This window comes from Carcharodon carcharias, chromosome 20, assembly GCF_017639515.1.
Source record: "Carcharodon carcharias isolate sCarCar2 chromosome 20, sCarCar2.pri, whole genome shotgun sequence".
NCBI classification, from domain to species: Eukaryota; Metazoa; Chordata; class Chondrichthyes; order Lamniformes; family Lamnidae; genus Carcharodon; species Carcharodon carcharias.
In genome coordinates this window covers 43,217,719-43,235,393 of record NC_054486.1, presented here as the reverse complement: position 1 = coordinate 43,235,393, position 17,675 = coordinate 43,217,719, and the positions used below count along the sequence as shown (strand labels likewise).

The window sequence follows — 17,675 nt, the reverse complement described above, 5'->3', positions numbered from 1 at the left end:
AGTCTGAGGGCTGCAGTGAAAGTTCAGACTAAGCACACAATCTCATCTTGTTACCAGCTTGCGGTCATCATAGATGTGGATATCAATACTCAATGGGGCTTGTTTGGTCTCTCAGCTGTCCAGAAATCTGCCTCCAACAGATTATTAGAACTGCTGAGGAGCTGCCCAAGGCAAGCAACAGTGGGGCACAAACATGCTGTCCTCTCTCAGGATGACAGCATTTGTCCTCCTGCCACTTCGCCAGCAACTTTGCTGTTGTCCATCAGCCAGACAGCTGGCATCCATACCGAGGTGCTGCAGTCCAATGCCCAGCCTTCTGGAGCCAGAGGTGCTTGAGCTTGTCTTGCAATCTCCTCCACTGAGAGTCAGCAGCCTTCTGTCAGTTATGCTGCGGCCTGTGGGATAGCACAGCATAAAAACACTGGGCACCCACTAGACAGGCACTACAGGAATGCACAAGGGTGCATTGTTGACTCCTGGTTGGAATATTGGATGGTATGTTTCATGAAGTTAGTTTGGCATGGCTGTTTTGTAGTGAATTTTATTTCAGCATTGTGGTTTAGAGAATGCTGGATAATCAGTGACAGAGAGAAGGTAAGGGGTGTGGATTGTTGGAGAAAGAGGAATTGGGACTGTATTCCCTCATACTGTAGGCAGATCGGGTGATCACACAGTCTGGCTGCCTCCTACTTTCCTCCTGCTCCTCCTCAGTAGCAGGTCACTGGAATCCTGGTGGCAAGGGCTGTGCCCTCATGACGGTGAAGTTATGTAGGATGCAGCTATGATTAATTGTGACACACGTTCTGGTGGGTACTGCAGGGCTCCTTCAGAGTGCTCTGGCAGCAAAGTATTGTGTGAGCACCCTAATGAATGATCCGCTTTATGATGTTTTGTGTGGCAGCATGCATGCTGTCATTATATGCATGCTGACCATGTGTGGTTGGCTTATGCACCAGAGTCATGAGCCAGGTGGTCTTCAGATAGCTCTAATCACCCAGCAGCTGCACTCCTGTTGGCTCAAGTACTGAGGGAACAGTGACTGACACAGAATAAAGATATCATGATTGCTGCACTATGTGCAAGCATAATAAAACATGTATTATTACACCAAAATCAATTGTAACATCAGATACACATATTTAAACCAATGTAAAAACTGGCATATAGAAGTTGATATGTAACAAGAAAGCATAATTTCAACATCAATTATTCCAGCAAGCTCCCTTGAGGTGTAAGTCCAAATCAAAACCTGCAGCTTTCTTAAAGTTTGTGTTATTAGCAACAGCAATTTGACATTCAGAGTAACAGGTGAACTGCATTAAGGGTAAGAGAACTTAAAATGCATGTTGTTTTAAATAACATTATATTGAATGAGACTGACAGTTTTGAAGTATGTTAGAAGCCAATTAACTGAAAGCCTTTTGACTGAACAAAATGACATTCCGATGAAATAAGCAGCCAAATAAAGTGACAAATCCCACTCTAATACAGATGGTTATGTTTGGGCAATTCTGTTCAAAGCAAGTTATCAACGGGAACAACTATCCTGTCAAATTGTGGAACTTTGGAAGGTCCATTCTACAGTTTACAGATCTGTTGCTCTAGAAACAACAAAGATTTCGAGGTTTTTGATTTATCCTGCCCTTCTGGGATTCCTAGGCAAATGCATTTCACCTGGTGCTCTGATTATCTTACACAATTAATTGATTTTTGAATTCATAAAAGACACACTAAATATTTAATTATAATGCAATTATAAATATTATATTTGCACCACAGAATTCTTTACTTTTTGTAATTAGTTTAAACCATGATATGTTTTATAAAATGGCATGGACATAAATTTTCATATAAAACTGGTAATCTATTGTCTCAATATTAAGATTCTCATTCTTGTTTTCAAATACCTCAACGACTTTCCTTCCCTATCTCTATAATCTCCTCCAGCTGCACAACCATCTGAGATATCTATGCTCCTCTAATTCTGACCTCTTGAGCGTCCCCAATTTTAGTTCCTCCACTGTTGTTAGGTATGCCTTCAGCTGCCAAAGCTCTGAGCTCTGGAATTCCCTCCCTAAATCTCTGGATTTCTCTACCACTCTTTCATCCTTCAAGACACTCATTAAAGCCTACCTCTTTAACCAAGCTTTTGACCATCTGCCCTAATATCACCATATGTGGCTCCATTTCAAATTCTGTGTTATAACACTCCTGTGAGGCCCTCTTGAAATATTTTATTACATTAGAATGTTATATAAATACAAATTGGTGTTGCTGTTAATGTTCTCATAATATAAAGCATGCCAGACTACTTAACACACAAGAAATAGGAGGTGGAGGAGGTCTTTTGGCCCTTTGCACCTCTCTACTATTCAAAAAGATCATGGCTGACTTCTATTCCACCTTCCTGTACTATTCCTGTATTCATAATTCCCTTAGTATCCAAAAATATATTGACCACAGTCTTGAATTATTCAATAACTGGGTATCCACAGCTCTCTAGTGTAGCAAATTTCAATGATTCACAGCCCCTTCAGTGAAAATATTTCTCCTCATCTCAATCATAAATGGTCACTCTTTTATTCTGAGACTGCAACCCTGTGTTCTAGTTTCCCCAACCAGGGGAAACATTTTCTCAACATCTACCCTGTCAAGCCCCTTTAAAAGTTTATATATTTCTATGATGTCACCTCTTATTCTTCTATTCTCCAGGGAGTATAGAGCTGATGAGCAATTTTCAAATTAGTTGGCACTTCTTTTTATTCTTTCATGGGATGTGGGTGTCGCTGGCAAGGCCAGAATTTGTTGTCCATCCCTAATTATCCTTGAACTGATTTACCACGCCATTTCAGAGGGCAGTTAGGAGTCAACCACATCACTGTGGATCTGGGGTCAGATGGAGGTCAGACCAGGTAAGGTTGCCAGATTTTCTTCCCTAAAGGACATTAGTGAAGCAGATGGGTTTCTATTATGTTCAATGATAGTTTCTTGGTCACCATTACTGAGACTAGATTTCAATTCCAGACTTTATTCAGTGAATCTAAATTCCACCAGTTGCCATGGTGAGATTTGAACCTGTGCCTCCAGTGCATTAGCCTGGGCCTCTGGAACACTAGTCTAGTGATATTACCACTATGCTACCATCTCTCCCAAATTTAAGCATGGATCCTGGGCTGAACTTTCGCCACAGAAACAGTCGTGGTAGCTGCCAGGAAACTGAGCACACACAGAGGAAGTTCTTGTTGTGATAGCAAACCAGTTGGGCATTGCGGAAGCCCTTCCTGTTGATGGATCTCACTGGCTGGTCACTGGGTGTGATTGATGATGCCCTGAATGGCGAAAATCTAGTGATAGAGGCAAAACCCAATTCCATCTGACCTTGCAAGGCTGGGTTTATCATTAAATAAATATGCTGTCCAGCTCTGGCAAAGAGGCATGAGTCGCCTGCGAGATGCAGTGGTGTGCAGTCCTTTGCGAGATGGCACTAAGATCCACAGCTAGAGCTTGGAAGGAGCCAGATGCAAAGAGGTTCAAGGCCACTGTGACTTTAAGGGCGACTGGCAGGGCATGGCAACCAGTGCTGCAAGGTCTTTGACGATGAGGGCACAGTTCTGTATGACCACCTGCCTGGAGAGTCACAGTTTCCCATTGCACTAGTTCTCGTTCATCTCCAGACAGCACCATCTTTGGAGGTAGATCCTGTGTTGAGGTTTTGGCCTCTGTTGTCTTCCTGTCCCCTCTTTCTTCTCCCCTGCCCTCCTGATGTCTGCAGATCTGCCCGTACTGTGGAGGTTGCTGTTGCCACTGGCCTAAAATCTAATATTAATGCCCCCATTAACAGCTGGAACCTTTCTTTTGGGCAGGTGGCCATCCAATTGTCCTTGGCAGCCTTGCCCTCGGCCCTTCTGTCCCCGTGATACCAGGGGTTGTCAATCTTGTTCAAAGCCCAGCTGCTGAGTGTCCCCTCTCCCTGCCACCTACGCAGTGCCAAGGGCAACTCTTTACCAAATGCCGTGCTCCTCTTTGCCCTGCTGACCCTTTTAGGGGCCAGGATGACGCTCTCAGGCATCCCTGGCTGGATCCCCACTCGTTGCCCAACTCCCTTCAGCTGGTTAGATACTGAAGGTATTGATGATGAATACCTGTCCACCCCAATAAAAATTGAAAAGTTCTTAACCAGCTTTTAAACAGGGTTAATTGGCCTTAATTGGGAGGGTAGCGGGATTCCTGTCCTGCCCTCCCCCTGCCATGGTGACTATTGCCGGTGCTGGGATTAGTATCTTGAAATTGACACGCTGAAACTGCTGCAAAAACTGGACTACTAACCCTCTCTCAACCCACTGCTCCAATGATTGTACAGGCCTACTGGTTTCCCAGGTAGCTATTCACACTGAGCTCACATGAAGGAAGACATTAAATGTCATAAATTTTCTATTGCAGTCTGTTCACATTGCTCCTTGTCACAAACTGATGGCATGCAAGGAGTATGGGTATGGTCAGGTTAATGGATCCAGAAACCTGCATTAATATTCCAAGAGATACAAGTTCAAATCCCACCATGCAGTTTCAGAATTTGAACTTGTAATAAAATTCTGGAATTTAAACTAGTATCAGTGAATGTGACTGTGACTGTGACTGTCATAAAAACATAAATTTCCTTTAGGAAATTAAACCTGCCATCTGGCCTACATGTGACTCCAGGTTCATACTAACATGGTTGATTTAAATGGATGAGCCAGTCACTCAGTTGAATCATGCAACTATTCATGAGGGCCCATCAGGGATGGTCAATAAATGTCGGCCTTGTCAGCAGTGCCAACAGAATGAATGTAAATAAAATTCTGGTCACAGATTTCAACTGGGTCAATTTCATATACCAACAATGTGTGCTCTCTGAGGATTTAATTTTTTGTTAGTCAAATCTGACTACAGCTTCTGGATTAAATAATCAAAACTTCTGAAATGTGTCAGCTGTAAAATTTGAATTACAGTAGCCAAATTTGTAACTAGATAGAAAAATTAGTTACAATTGACAATGAGAATAGAGAAACAAAATTTGTTCAGGTCCAAATTCTGAGCTTCCAATTTAAAAATTACCCCAATTTACATTATGTATTTTAACTTGTTGGCATATGTAACCAGCGTTTCATCAAGAACTTCCGATTGTAGGGGAAAAATTTTGTAGAGTCAATTATGTCTGTAGGTGCTGCTGTGATAAAGTTTAAATGTTAAAAATGTCATTGGAACATGGGACTATTCCTGTTCCATTCTGCCTATCATGCCTTGCCCATCATTTATGTCTGCTGTCACATATAGCTGGTGCTCATTTTATAGCGAGAGTAAATGGCAGTTTACTGTAACTGTCTTGAATCTTTGATAACATCAAAAAGAACTAAAGCATTATTTATATCTTTTCACTTCTAAGCCTCCTGGGCACACTTCTTGTCACCCACCTTGGCCTCTATCCACCCAGAATAGGGATTATAAAAATTAACTTCTGTAGTCTTCCATCTCTCTTATGCATACATGTTTCTTTGTGAAACGCGATGACTGCTGAATCTTGACTTAGGAAAGCCATCACTTTTGAGTTCCACCTACCCCTCCAGTGATTAATGCCATATCACATTCACTTTCAAGAATAAGAGTGTCACTGGGACTCAAATCAAGAAGGGTTAGAAACACAGGGCAGGTATCAGTCCTCAGGACGAGGCCCAGGACTTTCAATCTCTGGGGCCTTGTATCCGGGAGGTACCTCAGAATATGTACTAGGGTCTGCCCAGAAGCCCGCACACAATGACTGCATGATGGTTAATTACCCTGCACTGATTTAAATCAAATAGTTCCGACTCTCTTAACAGATTTGTTACCCAGGAAGAGTTAGGAGAATTAAAACCACTTTAACTCCTGGGAACCAAGGTACTGACCAACCTTTCACCCACCTGACCCCCAACTGGACCCCCCAACTCACCTCCATCCACCTGCTGGATGCCCCCAACTAATCCCAGCTCCCCAACTACCCCCAACTCCCCTGACAACCCTCCCGACTGGGCACCCGACTCCCCCGACTCGTCCTAAGTCCCAACTGACCATCCTCCCTTGACCCATACTACCCAAATCATCTTACCCCGACCCATCTTACACCCCCCAACCAAATCAACCCATCTTAACTCCCCAACCCATCCTAGCCCCTGGCCCATCCTTCTCTACCCCAGCCTGACCCATCCAAAACCCCTGACCATCCGACCTCATCAACCACTAACCTTACTCATTTATCTTCTCCCTGGCTTCTCAAAGTGGCTAGAACCTTTAAACTTACCTGATTTATGGTAGCTAGTGCCGTAAAAGGGGGCGTGGCTTCACTTCCCCCAACGTTACTATCCTGTACTGAATGCCTCGGGAACTCGCTGCACTACACTTATCTCACCAGCCCCAAGTCAGAAAGTCGGGTGACAAATACGAAGCTCCCAACTAAGGTAAGTATAAAGGAGCAGAATGGCAATATGACTGTGACTGCCATTCCTCGGAAGTTCTGGCCCAATACTAAAAGGATGATGCTCCACACTCAGCTTCCTAGGCACAGCATACGGTCTTGTTCCATTCTTTATTTCACAATGGTCCCCATTCCTTGAGAAGGTCTCTTTGAATCTCTATGTTTAACTTAGATAATATGTATAAATCATGGGGATCCAGCACACCTCAGAAATTGAAGTTCAGTTTTACCAGCAAATGCCAACTTCATGTTCTCCTGACAATTAACAGCCAATTTTCCAGTTATTTGTAGATGTAGGAGTTAAAATATCCATTCAAATTAATGTAGTACAATTGAATTTACTAAAATAATACAGCTTCCAGATATCACACAGTCCATTATATTATAAAAATTGATGAACAGTCTTAATCAAGGGGGAAAGGAAAAGCACATCACAAAATCTCTGAAGCACCAACATGCAGTCACACAGACCATGAACAAAAGGAGTTGTTCATCATGCCATATGAAAGCAAAAGTACATCCTCAGAATCTGTACAGTTTGATATGGGCAAAAGGTACTTAATTTTCATCTGTTTTAAATCAAGCCCCAAACATTAGAACTAGCTTAAAACCATTGATTAACCTTCATTAGTTTAACAGTCTGCACATTAATTCATTAATATGAAGAAGATCCTGCAACCATATTCTTCAGGTGCATTTGAACTGCACACATTCCCTTTCTTTTTAGCATCTGCATCAGTTTCCTACATTTCAAATACATTTGGTGTCCAAAGATATTAATGAAATAGTGTCCTTGATTCATGGACAGATGCTGTCTTCGTATTGTTCCAGTACATCCTTTCTTGTGGCTATAACCATTTCAGAGGACTGTGACTACGCACATCAAATCCTTTGGTAAGGAAGTACCATCATGAAAGGCACTGCCCAGAGAACAAAGTCTATAATGCACTCCTAAGCAATGAGAATACAATCCACCTGCCATCAGATTCTCCGTTCAGCCTTCTCTACGTATACATATAAGCTAGGAAGTCTGCAAAACCAACCAAGGCATGCATCAGCTGGAAGAGATAAAACACTGTCCCTTTATACAGGGATAACACTGTACTGTAGACTTTTTTGTAGGAAAATAAACTTGTGCTTAATGAAGGCATTAACAATATCCATGCTAAAGTATAGTCTAGGAGAACCAAGATTTAGGTTGACACATGCCTTCTGAATTATTTGACTAGACTTAAGTACTACTGGCAGAACAGATTAGCTTTCTAGTCAATCAGTTCACCAAATTAATGTGCAATTAGCAACTATTTCAGGATGCTGCCATACAGAGCACAACTCTTTTAAAGGTATTTTTGGGGTGTCTTGGGCCTGCATTTAGTTCTCTTGCAGCTGAGGTGGCCCCCAAACTACAATGTTATCCTATGAAGAATCCTTCTAGTGCAGAGCACTCCTAATGCTCAGCAGCCAGTATTTTGTAAATCTGTGAACAAAACAAAATGGCATAATTTTAGTGCACAAGTCCGACGAGAGAAAAGCAAATACTTGTAAATATATTTTACTTTAAATGTTTTATAGTGGTACAGTTTTTGAAGTACTAAACAGTGTAGCACTGCAGACATTGCATAAAAACTTAATCCAAAAATTATGCATGCGACAGTTCATATTTACTGCCTAAGATTTTATTGGCAAAAGCTACTATGAGAGGTACATTGGCTTTACAATACAACTTTAATATACCAGTAATATTTTTCTAGTTGAATTAAGAGAATTTCATTTCACTTATGTCTCAAGTCTTTCCTTTTGCCCTTCATCGTGCTGGGGAAACCTATTTTGGGTAAATAGCTGGGCCTGAAGGTTTAGACTAAACCCAAGATATGCCAAGTATTCCCCCCACCACCACTAGGATATGCCAAGTATCGCCGCACCACTGCCCACCCCGCCACCCACCTTAAAGAGGCAACACATTGTTTAAAGGAAAAGCAAAATACTACAGATGCTGGAAATCTGAAACAAAAACAGAAAATGATGGACAAACTCAGCAGGTCTGGCAGCATCTGTGGAAGAGAAACAGAATTAACGTTTCGGGTCTGTATGACTTTTCTTCAGAGCTAAGGAGAAGTAGAAATATGATGGATTTTGTACTGTTTAAGAGGGGGTGGAGCAAGTGAAACAATATAGAAGGTCAGAAATAAGTGACAGTTAAGGAGAGGTTGACAAAGATGTCATGGACACAAAGCAAAGGGAGTGGTAGTGGTAAAGAGTAAGGAAGATGCTGATAGTGGAATAAAGGTAAAATGACAGAAGGTGCTAATAGCAGAACAAGGGTCAGCGATCTGTGAAAGCAAAACATAAAAACAAGTGACAGATGGCCCTGTGGAGTGGGGGGAGGGAGGGAGGGAAGAAAGAAAGAAAGAAAGAAAGAAGGACGGACGGGAGGGAGGGAGGGAGGGAGGGAGGGAGGGAGGAAGGAAGGAAGGGAGGGAGGAAGGAAGGAAGGAAGGAAGGAAGGAAGGAAGGAAGGAAGGAAGGAAGGAAGGAAGGAAGGAAGAAAGAAATTAAAAAGGGGGGGTCAAGAGGGAGGAGACAGTGCATAGTCTGATGTTGTAGAAATCAACGTTAAGTCTGGAAGGGTGTAAGGCGCCTAATTAGATGATGAGGTGCTGTTCCTCCAGTTTGCATTGGGCTTAACTGGAAGACTGCAGCAGGCCAAAGACAGACATGTGGGGATGAGGTGCTGTTCCTCCAGTTTGCGCTGGGTTTCACTGGTGCATTACATCCAAACTTAACAATGAGTTCAACAACTTCAGACCATGAACTCTCTCCTTCCTCTTGACCTTTTTAAATCCAATTTTTATTTATTTTCTAAATTTTATTTTTTTATTTATTTGTTTATTTTTTATCTTTTTTTCCCAACCCCCCACACCCACCCCCTCACCCCACAGGGCCATCCGTCACTTGTTATTATGTTTTGCTTTCACAGATCGCTGACCCTTGTTCTGCTATTAACACCTTCTGCTATCTTACCTTTATGCCACTATCAGCACCTTCTTTACTCTTAACTGCTACCATTAACACTCCCTTTGTGTTGTGTCCATGGCATCTTCGCCAATCTCTCCTTAGCTGTCACCATTCCCTGATCTTCTATATGGTTCCACTTGTTCCGCCCTCTCTTATACAGTATAAAATCCATCATATTTCTACTTCTCTTTAGCTATGAAGAAGTTATATGGACTCAAAACTTTAACTGTTTCTCTCTCCACAGATGCTGCCAGACCTGCTGAGTTTTTCCATCATTTTCTATCTTTATTACTTTGTGTAAGGGACTGGCCAGAATTGCAGCTCTGAAATAGGCACTGTTGGAATTTAAAGCCAGGGTTTCCTGTGCAGAGGCAAGTACTTTGTCAACTGTGCCATCTGCTAAGCATTACAAAAAATGTCCCCATTAGTAAAGATAGAAAAGAAATGAAGTTAATTACTCATTAATCATTCACTTCACGTTTCTAGTCAAGGTGAAGCTACTGTCAACAAAACTAATTAAATATTGAGACAAATTTTGAGGATATTTGATTGTAAGCCAAAACAAATTACAGTATTCTAACCTAGTACAGATCATCCATTCATTAAATGCTGAAGGAGGTTATGAAGATAGAGATTATTGCAAATTTCAGGTTTTGGGAGATTTGGAACCAATGTAGGTTAGCAAGGACAGATGTGCATAAAAGGTGAGATTGTTATAGTACAGAATAAGATGCAGATTGCAATGTTTTAGGTGAGGTGGAACGTAGTAGGTGGAAAACCAGTCATGGGACCAGTGGAGAGATCATGGCTGTAGATGATAAGGATGAAAAGAGTGGATTCTGCAGATGGGATGAGGTAAGGATAAATGGCACAGTGATGGAAGTAGACAGTCCTTGTCATGGAAGAGATGTCAGGTTGGAAGCTCTAGAGCTACTATTACTGCAGGACAAAAAGTTAGCAACCAGGTGTACTAGTCAGGATATCACTTACTAGGAGCTTTGGGTCTCAAAAAGATCAATCATTTAGCAACACAGAATTTTTAGAATTTTGGGGAGTTAAAAGTATATTTCATCAGTATTGATTTTAAAATGATTTCCTTCTAGCAATAAGTGATTCTCCTTCCCTATCTACTTTTTGGAAAATAACCCAGATTTATGGGAAGAATAACAGCAAGGCTATCACTGGTCACTATTATTATGAAGCAAATCTGACAGCAACTTTCAGTTTCTGCATAGTACAACTGAGATCAGCAAGTTATTACCTGAGTCACCTTGCTCCTCTACAAGCTTCAAGCTTCACTATACCAGTACCCCACCGAGAGGTTTGGCATTAAAACAGATTAAGGTCATGGGTTACAGTACTTACCCACAAGATACGCCAGAAAGAGTTAATTCAAGTGTAATTGAATTTTTAGTGGCAAGGTAAGTCTTAATGATTACCAAATAACCTCTCCAGCATATGCTCATTCCTTAATTTTAATTCGTTTGAGTTTTTTTTAAAGTTACAACTTTTTTTTACTTTTTCTCACTGTGTCTTTCATCTCTCTCTCTCGCTTAATCAAATCTTTCTTTCATTCTTCTTAATTTGCTTTCCATAAATGATTTTATGTTAAATTAAATATTCTAAATAACACTTTGTGGTTTACACTCTGCTTTTTTGGTAAATTTTCTTCAATCTGATTGGTTGAGGAGGCAAACACAGGTTTCAGATCCCTATAAAGTAAGCCAGGCTGAAATTGATTGGTAATTACTGTAAACTGTTCCATATAAAGGCTGTGGCCAGCTGTAAGTGTAATGACCAGTGAGCACTGGTCATTTGCCACTGAGTGCGAAAACAGCAGCAACATATAATACAAAAACAGAATTACCTGGAAAAACTCAGCAGGTCTGGCAGCATCGGCGGAGAAGAAAAGAGTTGACGTTTCGAGTCCTCATGACCCTTCGACAGAACTTGAGTTCGAGTCCAAGAAAGAGTTGAAATATAAGCTGGTTTAAGGTGTGTGTGTGGGGGGCGGATAGATAGAGAGACAGAGCGGTGGGGTGGGGGGGTGTGGTTGTAGGGACAAACAAGCAGTGTTAGAAGCAGATCATCAAAAGATGTCAACGACAATAGTACAATAGAACACATAGGTGTTAAAGTTAAAGTTGGTGATATTATCTAAACGAATGTCCAAATAAGAATGGATGGTAGGGCACTCAAGGTATAGCTCTAGTGGGGTTTTTTTTTTATTATATAATGGAAATAGGTGGGAAAAGGAAAATCTTTATAATTTATTGGAAAAAAAAGGGAAGGGGGAAACAGAAAGGGGGTGGGGATGGGGGAGGGAGCTCACGACCTAAAGTTGTTGAATTCAATATTCAGTCCGGAAGGCTGTAAAGCAACATATAATGCAGTGAAAGAACTGTGATTTTTTTTTTCAAACAGAATTTTTTTTTTTTAAAAGTTATTGGAATGACACAGATTAACTAATGAATGAAAAGGACAAGCAGATTCTTCAGACTCCATCAAGCCAACTGCTGTGCATGTGTGCTATTAAAGGGTAATCAACTGCTCACAAAATTGCAACATAGGTCCACAATTTGGAGAACCAGAACAGCTGGAGCATGACCCATTAGTTAGACTTTATTCTACACCCTTCAGCTCAAAAAATGTTTATGCTGCAAATTGCTGGGAGTGAGTTCATGATGGTATGACAAATACAATGGGATTTACTCGCCACATTTCTGGGGTGAAAGGATTATCTTATTAAGGAAGTTTGAACAGGTTGGGCCTATGCCCAAGGGGGTTTAGAAGAATGAGAGGTGAGGGGACTTGGTAGGGTGGATACTGGATATTTTCTCTTATGGGGGACACTAGAACTAGGAGACACAGTTTAAGAACACTTTTAAGATGGAGATGAAGAGAGTTTTTTTGTCTCAGAGGGTCATTAGCATGTGGAATTCTCTTCTCCAGAAAGCAGTGGAGGCTGGGTCACTGAATTTATTCAAGGCTGAGTTAGACTTTTGATTGACAAGAAAGTCAAGGGTTATGGGGAGCAGACAGGAAAGCGGACTTGAGACCACAGTCAGATCAGCTATGATCGTATTGAATGGCAGAGCAGGCTCGAATGAGTGAATGGCCTACTCCTAAGTCTTATGTTCCTATTTTCCTATGGAACATAGGGAACCTTTATGAATGATGGACCAATAGTCAACCTCCTTAACTGAAAAGATTTAAGAATTGAGAAAGATACAAGAATGATGGAGAAGGAAATAGGACGAATTAAAGTCAAATCAAATACAGAAAGAGAAAGAAAAAATGGATGAAGAGAGATAGGAAGGAGAAGCAAGAAAAAAATTAAACATTTAAACGTTTAAAATTTTTAATCTTCTCGCTCACCAAGAACAATTTCCAGATTACAGGAATCAAACTGTTCTCTTTTTGGGTCAGAAAAGTTGAATAATATTGCAGAAATGTTATAAAGCTCATCATTAAACGGGTCCTTTTTCTGTTAAGCGCCAGCCCTAAATTGCTGTAATGAGTTTAATTGGTAATGTGCAAATGCTGCAATTTCTTGAAACTCATGGGGAGGTTGACTGCAAGGTTCTATTTTCACAAGTCCAACGGAGGTGTGGCACAAATCATCCAGCAATTCGTGTTGATTCACAATTTACAGGGTATCGCTTCCTAATCACAAATTGATGGACTACTTACACATTAATAATGGCATGCACATTAAACACACCTTTAATTTTGTCAGAAAATTCTGGCCAATATGTTTTCCAGCACCTAGGCGAGATCTATTGTTTGTGTTTGTAAAGAGCTCTATAGGAAAGATATTTCCCAAGAACTGTTATAATACTTAGTAGAAAAATAAATCTTGTGAATACAAGTGATAGTATTAATTATCCCTTTTCCTCACTTTCAACCCCCACTAGCCTCGAGGTTCAACGGATGATCCTCTGTCATCTCCAGCGCGATGCCACCACCTAACATATGTTCTGCCATTTCAGTATTCCAAAGGGGCAGTTCCCTTTGCAAAATCTTTGTCCCCCCTTCAATCAGCCCCAACATCCTTACTTTTCCAATGACACCTTTCCTTCTAAAGACAGGAAATGCAATACTTGCCCTTTTACCGCCTCCCTTTCCAGCATCCAAACACTCCCTTTGCTGAAACAGCAATTTACTTGTACGCTTTCTTTCAATTTAGAGTGCTTGCTGCTCACAATGTGGTCTCCTCTATACTGTGAGGCCAAACGTAGACTTGGTGATATCTTTGCTGAAGACCTCTGTTCATCACAAGCATGACCCTAAGCTTCTGGTCACATTTCAGTTCAATTCTCCATCCTCTCCCACTCTGATCTCTCTGGTTTCAGCCTCCTACATGTTCCAAAGAAACTCAATGTAAATTTGAGGATTATCACCTCATCTTTCAATTAGGTGCTTTACACCCTTTTGGACGCAATAAAATGTTCAATAATTTCAGATCATAAACACTGTTCCAACTTTTTCATATGGTAGCTATGGATAATAGTTCTGTTCTTACAGTTCCCCAGGTCCGTCTTTTGTCCCTTTATTTGACAGGCCACTACAAAAAAATGGAACAGTAAGGTGTTCCACTGATTTGATTCTGCAAATGATGACAAAATGAATCAGCTGGGAAATAAAAACAGAAAATGCAGGAAATACTTAGCAGGTCTGACAGCATCTGTGGAAGAGAAACCGAGTTAAATTTTCAGGTCAATGACCTTTCATCAGTTCTCATATCAGAACTGTAAGTTATACCTATCAGGAAAAATTGAACAGGCTGGGCTTTTATCTATAAAACTGAGAAGTCTGAGGGGTTACCTGATAGAGGTTAAGATAATTTAAAAGTTTGATAGTGTAGATGAAGAGATGTTTCCACTTGCGGGCAAGGCCAGGGGTAGAGGCCATAAATATACAATATACAATAGTCATTAATAAATCTAAAGGGAATTTAAACCAGGGAGTGGTTACAATGGTGAACTCATCATCACAATGAATAATGAAGTGAATAATATAGATGCTTTTAAAGGAAAGCTAGATAAGAACATAAGTGAGAAAAGAATAGAAGGAAATGTCAATGCGTTTGGATGAAGAATCAGAATCACACAGTGCAGAAGAGGCCCTTTGGCTCATCGAGTCTGCACCGAGACATGAGAAATACCTGACCGACATACCTAATCCCATTTACCAGCACTTGGCCCATGGCCTTGAATGTTATGACATGCCAAGTACTCATCCAGGTACTTTTTAAAGGATGTGAGGCAACCTGCCTCCTCCACCACCCTCCCAGGCAGCGCATTCCAGACATCACCACCCTCTGGGTAAAAAAGTTTTTCCTCACATCCCCCCTAAACCTCCTGCCCCTCACCTTGAACTTATGTCCCCTTGTGACTGAGTAGAAGAGTGGGAGAAAGTTTGTGTGGAGTAAAAACTCAGGCATGGACCAGTTGGGCAAACTGACCTGTTTCTGTGCTGTGAATATTTTGTGGGAAATAGTAAACTGGTGACACATAAGCTGGGGTTGTATTTTATGGATGGCTGTGTAAAGACTTTTGACTTCAACACAGTGAGGATAAAGAATATCATCGCCTTCCATCCTTTGATTCAGGGATGATGCTTACTCAGGATTATGTAGAATATATGAGGTCAGTGAAAGTCAACATTCCTTTATGGTGCGAAGAGATGTATCCTAATCAGGAAGTGGAAGCTTGATGCCATTGAATTAATTGGACTTTGAGTTATTAATATTAAAATCATAAAGGAAGGGTATTGTGCAGCACAATGTTGTTACTGTGAGTAGATTATGATAAGCACAACATATGTGCTGTATGCCTAATGCTCCATATTATCAACAGATAGTCTCAGCTGGGAAAAAAAATCATGACAAGTGAACACAGATGTAGTGTGTCTTTGTGCAGAAAGACTACTAATGGATCGATAACAGACAATCAGCTACAAAATGAGAAGGGTACAGTGATAGCATCTTCAGAGATCTATGACCAGCACTGTCCATCCAAGACAGTGGTTCCTGAATCCTTTTTTTGCTGCGCCCCCTTTGAAGATTCATATCCCACCCATAAAGCTCTCCCCTTTTTCTAAGAAACAGCATTTGGTAATTCCCCAAGAAGATAACAGAGTTCATTCTTGGTTTCAAAACCTGGGGAAAGAATTTAGAAGTTCAAAACCTCTACCCTTCTTTTAGTCATGTAAGGTTTATGTACTTCAAATGCCAACTACTTGATGGATCTCTACTTTCATGCAGCAATCAGGAGATACCACAGAAGTAACTTTCAATTGAACTGCTACAGGCTTGCATAGTGAGAAAGGGTGCATTATGAGGTGAAGTGAGCACACATGGGAGGTTTGAATTCATGCAAATTTCCAAAAGCAGACAATAGACCTAACAGTAATTGGTTCCTGTGTGCCAGAAGAAGCTTTGATTGGACCCATCGGAACTGCTTCTGATGCAGAATGGATGCTGACGCTTACAATCCCCAAAAAAGTTACTCAGATTCTGCAAGTAGTTCCCAATAGCTACATGTCAGACCAATGCAGAAGATTGTTACTAGTTAAATAAAAACTAACAGCAGTAATTACATACTGAATCTGGGATGTTGGGGTCAATCAAGCATGTTCCCTCATCTCTCAGTGAAGACACTCCCAAATGTTTTTGATACTTCTGGCCAAGGTGTGAAGGATCTATTGACAAGTTAATGGTTTTCCTGCTGTTCAGAACATTATTTGCTGGCTGCAGACAACTCCTCACTAATGCATTCCTCACCTTCTGGTGCCTTGCCACTGTCTTAAGAGACGCATCCATCTGAATGAATGAAGCAGAGCTGAATGAACACAACTCCTCTGTGGAAATAAAAAGAACATGCAGTCCTCATGAATCTACCTTGGTGATGCACATGGGGAGTCAAGACGAAGATGAAGTGAGGAACAACTGAACCAGGGCCAAAGGTAACCATGATTTTGGAGGCCAAAGAGGGAAGGTGCACAGAGGATAAAAGCTGAGGGGAGAGCAGAAAGGTACGGAAAAATGGAAGCTGGAGAGGGGTGAAGGAAGGAAGATTTGGCAGAGGGCAGAGAGAGTGGGGAGAAGTCTTACTCAAGATTGGAGACATAATTTGTTATCATAGTTCTTTAGATCTTTTGTGTTTTAGTCTTTATCAAATAAGCACAGTCTTCATTGCATCTTTCTAGATTGTGATAGTTTTAGTAATTTTTTCAATAACAAATTTTCAATCCAGTTTCAAATAACGATCCAGCTCTAGGCACTAGAGTTTCTGATAAATATGCTGCTAAAAGAGTCAAACATGTATCTATAAAGAAAGCATTCTTTGACTATCAATGATACAAATATCTTAAGCATTATGATGAGCTTTTGGATTCTGTGCCAAAATGAAATGTAAACCCAAAAAAGATAATGGGTCTAATGTCCATTCATTTTCCCAATAGAAATGTGCCCGACAGAATTTTTTGCCTCATTTTTTTTGGATGAGGTTAACTCAGAAATGATGACAGATTTGACATAAAGCTGCTGGTAAAGAATTGGTTTGGACGAAACAATGAAGTACAAACGAACAAAGTAGAATGTCGGCAGGGAAAAGGATCCCAGAAAGGGCAGTAGAGGAAGGCAGGTGGCTCATTAATTAGCTTTGGTTCAGGGTTGGGGCTGGGGGAGGAAAAGGGAAAGACATAGACAAAGTGGTTGTTTCAAGTGGGACCCTAAATGAGAAAAGTGGGTTGGTGGCAGAGTCCCCCTAAAGGAAAACTCTAAAGTAAGTGTTTAAAGTAAATTAAAACCAGAACTAAAAACCTTAAAAATTAACATCAATAATCAATTTGTTTGAGAAGAACCCATTTTTCTAAAAACAAGATGGCGTCAGAGCTGGAAAACCAAGTTTAGAAATGTGCTGTACAGTACCACCTAACGGCCAAAGCATGCAACTGCATGCAGACTTAAAAATGTCATGGAGCTGGGTCTATTTGAGGCAACCCGTTAAAGGTATATAAAATAATGATACGGCTCGATCGTCAATGTATTGATAGCCTGTTGCAGTTTGGCAGATTGTGGGGGAAAGGGGTCATATATTTAGGCAATGCAAAAGAAGGAACTGGCTAGATGTTAGGCAGTTCTTTTATCCCCAGAAAGTAGTGA

The 17,675-nt window shown here is 40.9% G+C and overlaps 1 protein-coding gene across 3 annotated transcripts in view; it reads right to left on the bottom strand.

The window, feature by feature from the left end:
- LOC121292274 (neuronal PAS domain-containing protein 3) overlaps positions 1-17,675 on the bottom strand; it is a 1,542,391-nt gene that overhangs the window by 1,275,619 nt on the left and 249,097 nt on the right. The window contains exons 3-4 of one of the 3 annotated variants that reach the window (XR_005946250.1): positions 16,293-16,369; positions 6,813-7,967 (exon numbers count right to left, since the gene is read on the bottom strand). The exons of 1 other annotated variant lie outside the window; for it this stretch is intronic. The gene's annotated coding sequence lies outside the window, so the exon portion shown is untranslated. Of the gene's footprint in view, positions 1-6,812; positions 7,968-13,618; positions 13,865-16,292; positions 16,370-17,675 lie in introns of those variants that run through there. One more of the 3 variants, XR_005946251.1, reaches the window with a different exon arrangement.